The 10,845-nt window shown below is 42.9% G+C and overlaps 1 long non-coding RNA gene across 3 annotated transcripts; it reads right to left on the bottom strand.

The window, feature by feature from the left end:
- Positions 1-5,962: 5,962 nt before the first annotated feature.
- LOC123425396 lies at positions 5,963-9,395 on the bottom strand. Of its 3 annotated transcripts, XR_006621819.1 has the most exons (6): positions 9,347-9,395; positions 8,780-8,949; positions 8,491-8,644; positions 8,209-8,388; positions 8,016-8,084; positions 5,963-6,468 (listed from the first exon to the last, which is right to left on the bottom strand). It is a non-coding gene; the product is annotated as an uncharacterized LOC123425396 (long non-coding RNA). The 3 variants fall into 3 exon arrangements; XR_006621820.1 differs by having other exon boundaries at positions 8,209-8,343; positions 8,430-8,949; XR_006621818.1 differs by having other exon boundaries at positions 8,491-8,949.
- Between the last annotated feature and the right edge of the window lie 1,450 nt (positions 9,396-10,845).

Raw genomic sequence — 10,845 nt, 5'->3', positions numbered from 1 at the left:
TGGGTTCTCATGGCCCCACAAGCCATCATGGCGCGGCGTCGGGAGCACCCTATTGGTTTGTGGCCCACACGTGCTTCTCCTTGCTGTTATTTTCATGCCAAAAATTCTATTATATTCCAGAAAACTTCATGTTAAAATTTTGTAGCAATATGAGCATTTTTATTTTTGGGTCATTTTTTATTGCACGTGAAAAATCAGAAAAAACAGGAAAAGTCAAACTAATTTCTCTTTCTTAACTAATAATAATAGAGAACAAACTTTTGATACACAAAGTTGTAAATACTCAATTCATCAATCACATATCTTTCGAGTCTTATTAACAATCGTTTAATAAGGTTGAACAAGTCTTACTAATAATAATTTCTAATTAATCTGAAACCAAAGAATTTTTGTATATATCACTAGGTTACCTCAATGGGGATTTGCATCTCCCCAACAGTAATATTATAGTATTTCTTTTTCTTGGCAGTAGGTAGAGGGATTCTAAAATCTCCAATGATGACCGTGGGAATAGACACAATGACATTAATATTGTTAACCAAGGTTTGCTTCTTCAGAAAATGCATAGTATGTTGCTTGCTATTAACATGAAAAGTGATCTTGTTTTTGTTGCAATCAATAATAGCCCCTATAATATTTAGAAAGGGTCTACCAAGGATTATCGACATATTGTCATACTCGGCCATATCAAGAATAACAAAGTCTGTTAAGATAGTAACATTTGCAGCCACAAAGGGAATGTTCTCACAAATTCCAATAGGTAAATTAGTGGATTTATCAGCCATTTACAAAGATATCTCAGTGGTGTAAGCTTATTCAATTCAAGTCTTTTATAAAGGGATAAATGCATAACACTAACACCGGCTCCTAGATCACATAAAACAGTTTTAACATAATTTCTTTTAAGAGAGCAAGGTAGTGTGGATATACCCGAATCTCCCAACTTCTTAGGTACTCCACCATCAAAAGAATAATTAGAAAGCATGGTAGCAATTTCAGTTTCGGGTATATTAATTTTATTGGTAAAAATGTCCTTCATATACTTAGCATACGGAGGCATTTTCAATATATTAGTCAAGCGAGTGCGCAAAAATACACGTCTAATCATTTCAGCAAAGCGTTCAAAATCTTCATCGTCCCTACTTTTAGAAGGCTTTTGAGGGAATGGCATGGGTTTTTGAACCAATGGTTCTCTTTCCCTTCCATGTTTTCTAGCAACGAAGTCTCATATCATAACGTTTATTTTTAGGAGGTGGGTTATCAAGAGCCTCAGGAGGTTCTATCTCCACATCATTATCATGTTCTTTATTACTATGTGGTGGAAGATCTACATGCACCTTATTACTTTCATCTACATTTACATTCTCACTAGGTGCATGTTCACTACCGGATCGTGTCTCAGCATCAGAAATAGAAACATCATTGTGATTCTCAACAGGTTTTTCTATAACAGGTTTACTAGAAGCAGGCAAAGTCATATCATCTTTCTTTTTCTTTTTCCTATTAGGTAAAGTAGGTGCATCATCATTTATCCTCTCAGAATCTTGTTCAATTCTTTTAGGGTGACCTTCAGGATAAAAACGCTCTTGAGTCATTCTACCTCCTCTAGTCACTACTCTAACATCATGATCATTAATATTATTATTCATTTTGGTAAGCAAATCATTTTGTGACTTAGCTACTTGATCTAGTTGGGTGTGAACTATAGAGGCATGTTTACCTAGACCTTTCACATCATTAGCAATTCTAAACATCAAGTCACTTATGTGGTCTATCATCATGGCATTATTTTTCAATTGATCCTTAACATAGTTATTAAAGTGCTCTTGCTTAACAACGTAATTATCAAATCCATTCATGCATTGATAAAGAGTCTTAGCATATGGTATATCTTTTTCATGAAAGGAACGCAGAGAGTTTACCTCTACTACATGTGTCGGGGTATCAAGTCCATGTATTTCTTCAATCGTTGGTAATTTCTTGACATCCTCAATTTTAATACTCCCTCCGGTCCTTTTTTGTCTGTGTTATGAAAAAATTGGTTTTTCCCGCAATGCTCTGCGTGTTGGCTTTTTTTGGCTTCTGTTTCCAGCTATGCCCCTGCTGTCGAGGCGATCGCATGCATGCGTGCAGTACTCGCATCGCTCTTTCTCCAACGTCATTCGCATCTTCCCAAGGCAGTCGCTTACCTCTTCTTCTCCTTCCCATCCTCCCCAGCAGACTACTCCACATCCCCTCGTCTCTTCTTCTCTTCACTTTCACTTCTTACTCCACATCCCCTCTCCATGGATGAAATCCACCCATCATGGTTCTGGGAGGACAGCCAACCTCTAGAGGACAGGCAGCCCCTGAATGATAGCTTGATTGCGAAGGACAGCTTGCTCGAGGTGGACGACGGTGAGCTCGCGTACGGTGGCGTGGTCCGCTCACAGAGGGTCGTGCGGTCGTGCTCGGCGGCGTGTTCCTGACAGGCGTTGTGCTCGCACACAATGGTGTGTTCCCAGAAGGCGGCGCACATGCGGACGGTGGCATGCTTCCGCTGGCGGACGGCGACGCACTCGTGCAAGGTGGCCTGCTCCCGCTGGCGGATGGCGACGCATTCATTGACGACGGAGTGCACGGGGGCGTGCTCCTACTGGCAGATGGCGACACACTCGTGCAAGGAGGTGCGTTTGTGGACTATAGCATGGTGGCGTCCAGACGCTTGAGGAGGTGCTACATGCACTGGCCGAGTGTGGCTACTGCTTCTTCTGCTGGAGGTGTCCTCATCATGCACGCGGCCAGTGCGGCTCAGACCAGCACCGGCACTGTCGCCTTCAGCGTCCGACGTCATGCACCCGATCTGTGCGGCTCAGACCAGCGTCAGCGCTTCCCCCTTGCACCTCCACGTCCGCGAGCTGGCTGCTGTTGCCGTTGCCACCGCTTCCGCCTGCGTCCTCCGTGCCGTGCGAAGCATCGTTGCTGCCGCTTCCGCGTCCGCCATTGTTTTGCTCGGCGGCTTCGTTTTCTGTTGTTGAAAAGCGATCAAACATAGCACAAAAACCTGGAGTAAAATCAAACAAGAGAATCGGCTCATACCACCGTCACTCTCCTCGAATACGTAGAAGTAGTTCATGTCCTCGGCATGGCCATCATATTGATCCTCCACCTCGTCCCAGTTGATGGTCGAATTGAGGTTGAAACCAGCCACTGCATTCACGTGGCAAGAGAGAGACAAGAGCAAATAAAGTGAGGAGGGAACTTTTGAGTTTCTGCCATGGCGGTAATCTAAATTTTCAGCTTCTAATCTATTGTGGGTTGTTTATTCTTGGAGGGAGTTGAAAATTTTGGCGAAAAGGTTTCATCTGCTCAAATTGTTTTGGCGGTAAACGAATTGCTTTTGCTCCAACTCCACGAGTTTTAAGCGCCGCCAGTGTTCTTCCTGCTCTTAGGCCATGCAATGGGTGAGATAATGGATTGCAGGGAGCGAGGGGCACCATAATGATACGCATGCATGCAGACCGGAAGAGAGAAGCGCATGCATAGAGATGGAGGGGAGAGAGACGCTCATGCAGAGAGATGGAGAGAGTGGGCGCGAGAATATATGAGTGCGGGCCAATCGTTTGCATGCACGGATTAACTGCCTAATGTCTCCTCTGTAGCAATTCACGGGCAAAATAGTCCAAATTTTGCTGAGTGCTCCTCTCATTGTTATCCGGGTTGGAGCTAAAACGCAAACAAAAAAGGAACGGAGGGAGTACCTTTCTCTTTCATAGATCTTTTTTTGCTTCTTGCATACCTTCGGGGTTGAGGAATAGAATACCTCTCTTCTTTTGAATAGGTTCCTACAGTGGTTCAGGGAGTGTCCAGTCATCAGCATTTTGCAATATATTATTTAATAACTCTTCATCTTGTACAACGTTTCTTTCCCTGAAAACACAACCAACACAACTATCTGGGAAATCCCTACAAGCATTTGTTAGTCCATTATTAAAGATATCAAGAATTGCATTCTTCTTAAGAGGTTAATCAGGTAGAGCTCTAAGTAACATGAGAAGTCTCCCGCAAGCTTGAGGGTGATTCTCTTCTTTAATTTGCAAAAAGTTAAGTATTTCCTGTAAAGCAGCTTGTTTCTTATGAGTAGGAAAATATTTTTAGGAAAATTAATAAATCATATATTGGGGACTATGCATACAACAAGAAAAAGAGAAAGGAACCATTCCTTGGCCTCACCTTTCAGCGACAAAGGAAAAAAAGCTTAAGGATATAATAGTAGCGTATATTTTCATGATTGGTAAACAAGGCAGCAATATCATTCGGTTTCATAATTTGTTCGGGAAAGTTTCAGACTCTACTATAGGAATCAGTTCAGGGTATATAGCGAATTCATAGTCCTTATCAGTGAAAAATATAGGAGAAGTAGCATCATCAAGTTCATGTGAGATATCATGACGATTAACAGGTGGTGGTCTAAGAAGCTAATTCAAAACAGTAGGTGAATCAAAAGCAGAGCTAGATGGCAGTTCCTTGCCTCCTCTCGTACGAGAGTGGGCGATCTTAGTTCGATTATCTTTCAGATTGTTCCTAGTTGCAATTAGATATCCTCAAGTCAACACAATAAATAATGTTATGCTCCCCGACAACGGCGCCAGAAAAAGGTCTTGATAACCCGCAAGTATAGGGGATCGCGACACACTTCATGGATAGTATTTCATGCTATTTATTGATTCAACACAAGGGGAGCCAAAGAATATTGATTGGCCTTGACAGTTGAGTTGTCAAATCAACCGCACCTGGGATATCTCTCTGCGGGAACGATTTAGTAGCACAGCAAATGATAGTAGTAACAATAATAGTTATATTGGCAATTTTGGTAATAGTGGTAACAGTAGCAATTGAGTAGCGGGTGTGATAGTAGCAGCAATAGTAGTAACTTAGCAAGATTCAGTATATGTAAAGCGTGGTCACGTGGATCGGTGATGGATAATGATTTAGATGACATTGATCATGTAACGGTTACATACTAGGGTGACACAGAACTAGCTCCAATTCATCAATATATTGTAGGCATATATTCTGCATATGGTCATATGCGCTTGCGATAAGAACTTGCATGACATATTTTGTCGTGCCCTCTCGTGGAAGCCAGGTCCTATTGGAAACTATGGGATATTAAGGTCTCCTTTTAATAAAGAACCAGAATAAAGCATTACCTGATGGTGAATACATGAACTCCTCAAACTATTACAATCACGGGAAAGAGTCCCAATTATTGTCACCTTGGGACATGCGGATCAAGACACGTAATTGGTGCATAGAACTTGCAAGATAGGATCCAAGTCAATCTTATATTCGTGAAACCATAATATGTTCACATCTGAAATCATGACACTTAGGCCCTAGTGACAAGCATTATGCATAGCAAAGTCATAACAACATCAATCTCAGAATATAGTGGATACTAGTGATCAAGCCCTATCAAACTTAACTTGATTACATGGTTAATCTCATCCAATCCCACCACCGTCCAGCAAGCCTATAAAGGAACTATTCACTCCTAGTGGTGAGCATCATGGTAGTGTTGATGGAGAAGGGTTGGTGATGACACTACTAGGAAAAGGCCTGCTAGTGGCGCACCTATTTTGGCTACTAATGACGCACTATAGGTGCACCACTAGCATCACGCCATTAGAAATTTTTACTAATGGCGCACCACAGGTGCACCATTAGTATCTGGTATACTAATGGCACATCAGGCAGTGCGCCATTAGTATAGCTCATGGTGCGCCATTAGTATGCCTCCCAGGTGCGCCATTAGTATGCCTACCAGATGTGCCATTAGTAATAAAAGTACTAGAGAGTGGTATAGCCAAAATAATGTTGTGTATAACTTTAGACAACTAAGTGAACTGTTCCTTGAAAAGTGGCAAAGTCTAACTACATTGGGGCATTTGAGACAGACATCACAGAGTTAACATAATTATTGTGTGCCAATTCCTTCTACTTTTCTTTTCCTCTCCAACAATTAAAATAATACGAGTTACAGAGTTACTGATTCATATAAACACCTCATGGTGCCAAACATCATAGGGCTTTATAGGTTTGTTACAGGCTACCACTGTTCAAAACTTCAGTATTGTGCAGAAGCACACATGCTACAAATAAGCTGAAAGAGCTGGTACACAAAACTGCTAAAATTGTGGTGAAATCAAGAAACTTCAAGAACCAGCCTCTGCGACGCAGCATAGAACCTCAAGATCTGGTCATCACCGTGGAATCTTTCCATCATCACCGTGGAACCTCAAGATCTGGTCATCACCGTGAAACTTCTAATATCATTACTTGAAATCAAATGCCATGTGTGATCTTTTCCATCATCTAACACATGTTTGATCGACAAATGCTGCATGACATGTTTGCCGGCGGCACTGTGTGAAGGAGACTTTTGGCAGCAAAGCATGGTTGCCCATCTTCCGCAAGATCATGTCCCTACAAAAAATAGATGAATTGATCCAAGGGTTAGATCTACTTGATGTTGTTGCGAGCATTAGATGGCTCTTTCTGAACATCATCAGGCATTGTAACAGAACATAGGCGCAAATTACAAAGGCTCACAAAGTGACAGATCATAGGAACAAAAGAAAATCATATCATAATGTGCAGAAACTAATTTAAGCCAAGTAGTTGAATGGGTTGATGCGTTGCTGGGGTTCTTACTTGCTCATTCGGCCAAAACAGAAATACACAGACATCCCAAGTTCGAAAAAGGGCTAGTTATCTTAGTAACTAACAAAAGAACATTCAAACTAAACTCTAGAAAGAGGCTATCTACTTCTTTTTGCGGGAAAGAGGCTATCTACTAACCGGAACAAAAAGATCAAGCATAATACACCTACGGAAAATGTACTTCTAGTTTGGAACAACATATAATCACTCCAAACTCAAGAACGTTGTTACTGTAAATGAAGAAAATATTCGCTGTAAAAATTGTTAAAATTACTGTAAACTTGGACAATGGAGCACTGTAAAAAGGGGAAGCTTGGCACATATATAACCATATGATTGATCTATAAAACTATAAAAACTGAGTAATTCCATCTACTTAACCACTGTAAACCCCTCACATTGTCACCGGAAAAACAACTTTTCAGAATTTAAATTACTGTGACATAAAACAGAAAATCCATAATTTTAAAAACTGTAAATTGTGGTTCAACATACTGTAGAACACTATACATTGTGGTAGACATCCACTATAAAAAATAACTTTTTAGAATTTAAATTACTGTGACATACAACAATAAATCCATAGTTCACTGCACTGTAAATTGCGGTTGACATCCAGTGTAAAACTAAATATTCAGAATTTAAATTACTGTTACATAAAAACAGAAAATAACCATATTTTAATACCCTGTAAACTGTGGTTGACATCACTTTGAAAACAAGTCGTCGATTGTTAGGTTGAATTTGCAACATGAGCACCGCTGAATGCAAGGATCGTTAAATCCAATTACAGAACACTGGTGACTGTTTCTGGAATATCAAATGTACAACTACATGCAGGTGAAGTAAGTATGCAGATAGAGGGTGTGTACCTACAGGATATCAAATCTTATGTATTACAGATCTTAACTCTGAGCTCTGTGTTTGTTGTTTGTCAAGTTGAAAATATTTCGAGATCCCTATATGTGGATGCAGTAGAAAATAGGAACAACAAAACATGAAACATCAGACATTTGAATTACAGTGTAGTTGATGAAAATAGGAACAACAAAACATCAGGCATTTGAATTACTATATGGCACTGAATGTTAAATGTCTTATTAAACAACATGAAGTGTGGCAGCGAAATACGCAGGCAAGAAAGTATGTCCGCACAACTAGTTTATATAAGTTGCAGTTTTTAAGTTGCTACAGGTTGCAGCTATAGAATATAAAACTTGGTAAGTTATAGGTGTCATGCAATATCCAACGGGGCACTGCCTATGTAGAACATAGAAACTACTGGCTTAATAATGTTAAAATCTACTTACCGGCGTTTGCTACTTCATATTTGTTTCTGAGTCCCGCGGACATTCTTTGTTCAACTTGCTTTTGCTTTTCTGTTTTTGTGTGCAAAGGTACAGGATCCAATTGTTCAAGAATCAAGGCAACATACATAATTAATTTTAATGAAGCAAATACCAAGAACAGAAGAATAACTAGAGAATCAATCGTTACAATTACCTCAAAGAGTTTCTTCCACTTGTAACGCACTCCGCTCTCCTTCATTCTCTTGATGGCAACGTTCATGTCAGCCTCACCGAATTCCCGCTGGAAGAACCTCTTCCACAGCACATCAGTGACGCCGGTAAGGTCCATCTGCCGGAGCAAAGCCATGATTAAAACTCACAACTGCATCCTCATCTGCAGGTAAGAGAAGATGAATTGGTCCGCGGAAAGTGTACCTGTGTACTGAAATTCGTAGACAGAACAAACATTTCAACATGTGAAATATATGAATTTTACCAATCTTATATCCCTATCATCCAAATGCCGTGTACTGAACGCTAACGTCCTTTCTACATAGCCCATCTCATTTTCCCCAGAATCGTTTGCTTTCTCATTTAAAAGATCAACAAACGCCTTCCCCTTATCAGCTCTTAGCAGCCTCACTGTGCGACTGCTCCAACATGGCAACAACACAAACATTACGAATGATTAAAATAATTCCAATCAATTAGATCATCGCCAGAGATTCATACAAGTAAGGAAAATATGATCAGCAAAATAAAAAATCATAACATCAACATTTTACCTGCTCTGTGATGAGAAACCTCGAAATTAACAATTGGAACCTTACTTGTCCTTGCATAACCACAAAAAATCTGTTAAAGTGAGCAACTTAGCTGCATTATTTCAAGCGGCGCTCTTCACCTGCTCTTTGGGTGGAGAATTTGGGATTAAGCTTTGGAACTCCAGTCATCCCTAAAAAGCACAGGAGATTTTGATCAGGCAATCAGCTTAACACAGAGATGAAGCACAATACTGTATTATACTAGAGAGGATGATGTTGTCAGCGGGGTCATTCCTAGCTTCTGTATCTGCTTGATCTTACATTAATTCACTACTACAGGCATCTTTTCAGTATTCACAAAAAAGAAAGAAATGAACGGTGAGGAATACAGTCGTGAACTCGCATTAGGTGAGGCCCTTTGGTTATTTACTCTTTCTTGCACATATAAAATAGTTTATCGCCGTGTGCATCACGATGATGTAGAGGCCTCCTTTTGGGAAAAGAATGTATATAAAGTTATATGAATAAGGGGTAACAGGCGTCAGGGATAAAATACAGCAATTTACCACCATAGCAGCATTTTGTTACCTGTTCGTCGAGGTGGAGCCTCCGGATCATCGCGCTTCCAGGCCCCACCCCTCCCTTCAGAAAAGGAGGAAATTCACGGCGATTCATCAGATAAGTAGCCTGCGGAGCAACTGACCGAACAAACAGCAAAATTAAGCCGCGACATCGAACTGTACCTTCCCTGCTCGGAGGCGCTCCCGCGTCGTACCTCGAGGCCCTGCTCCTCCCTGCCCAAAACACGCACGGCGAAACAGTCCCCCGATTAGCCCCGCGCAGAACAACAACCTGCGATTCCCACGGAGGGGCCGGGCCGGGGCGTCGAAGAAGGCGTTGCGCTGGGCGTCGGTGCGGAGGAGGCGGGGCGCGAGGTAGGCGGAGAGGCGGCGGTGCGCGGCCGCATCGGGGAGGCGGAGCTTGACCTCGACCTCCATGGGAATGGGGTTGGGGATGGGGCTAGGGTTTGGGGGCGGGGGGTGGAGGCCGATGCGCTAGGCCTTGGTTGGCGCGGCGTTGGTGTGCGGGTGGAGGATGCGGAGGATCGGGTTGGCGATGGGGTTGGACGTCGGCGGGGTTGAGAAGGCCGAGGATTCGGCGGCGGCGGCGGCTTTGGATCGGATGTGGTCCTCAATCTCGTCGCGTTCGGAGCTGTGGAGCTCGATGCGGGTGGGCTGGGGCCGCAGCATCGACGGCTGGTTCTGGGTGGGGATGGGGATGGCATTGTGGATTTCGGGTGCGGCGAGCGGGCGAGGGTAGCGATGAGGCGAATGGATGGAGGAGAGGGGGAGGAGGTCAGCGGTGGGGGTGTGTGCGGAGGGTAGGAGGTCGCCGACGGGGGAGAGGGTGGTGCCGGCGGCAGAGCGTGAGGGTGAGGAATGAATCGTGGACGAACGAGCTGGGGCCTGGGGCTGGATTCGGCTCTGGGTTCTGAATTATAGCAATGGCCCATCCCAGAGAGATGCGCTACGCACCAGCTGGTGATGCGTCATTAGTAGTTTTATAAAAAAAATATAGTATTAGCTCACTGGGTGAGTGGTGCGCCATTACTAGTTAAACTAGTAATGGCGCACTCTGCCCCGGTGCGCAATTAGTATTTTTGGAAAAAAAAATTGTTAGTAGTGGCGCACCATGTGTGTGGTGCGTCATTAGTGTCCATCACACTAATGGCGCACCTGCACATGATGCGTCACTGCTATGCCATTAGTGTCTATATTATCTATATTCCTTTTTTCTAATAGTGTGACGACGGCGACAAATCCCCCTCTCTGGAGCCCCAAATGGACTCAAGATCAGCCCTCCGAAGAAATAATAGGAGGTGGTGGCGGATCCCTCTTGTAAAACCCGATGAAAACTTCTCTCCGATTTTTCTCTCCGAATATGTGATTTTATAGGAGTCGAATTAGGGTCAAAGGAGCCACGTGGGCCCCACAAGCCATTAGGGCGCGACTTGGGGGCGCCCTGTTGGCTTGTGGCCCCCTAACAATCTCCCTCCGGCAGATCTTTGCTCCATAATTCATTATAAA

Source organism: Hordeum vulgare, chromosome 2H, assembly GCF_904849725.1.
Source record: "Hordeum vulgare subsp. vulgare chromosome 2H, MorexV3_pseudomolecules_assembly, whole genome shotgun sequence".
In the NCBI taxonomy this organism is placed as follows: domain Eukaryota; kingdom Viridiplantae; phylum Streptophyta; class Magnoliopsida; order Poales; family Poaceae; genus Hordeum; species Hordeum vulgare.
This window is presented reverse-complemented; position numbering and strand designations above follow the sequence as displayed.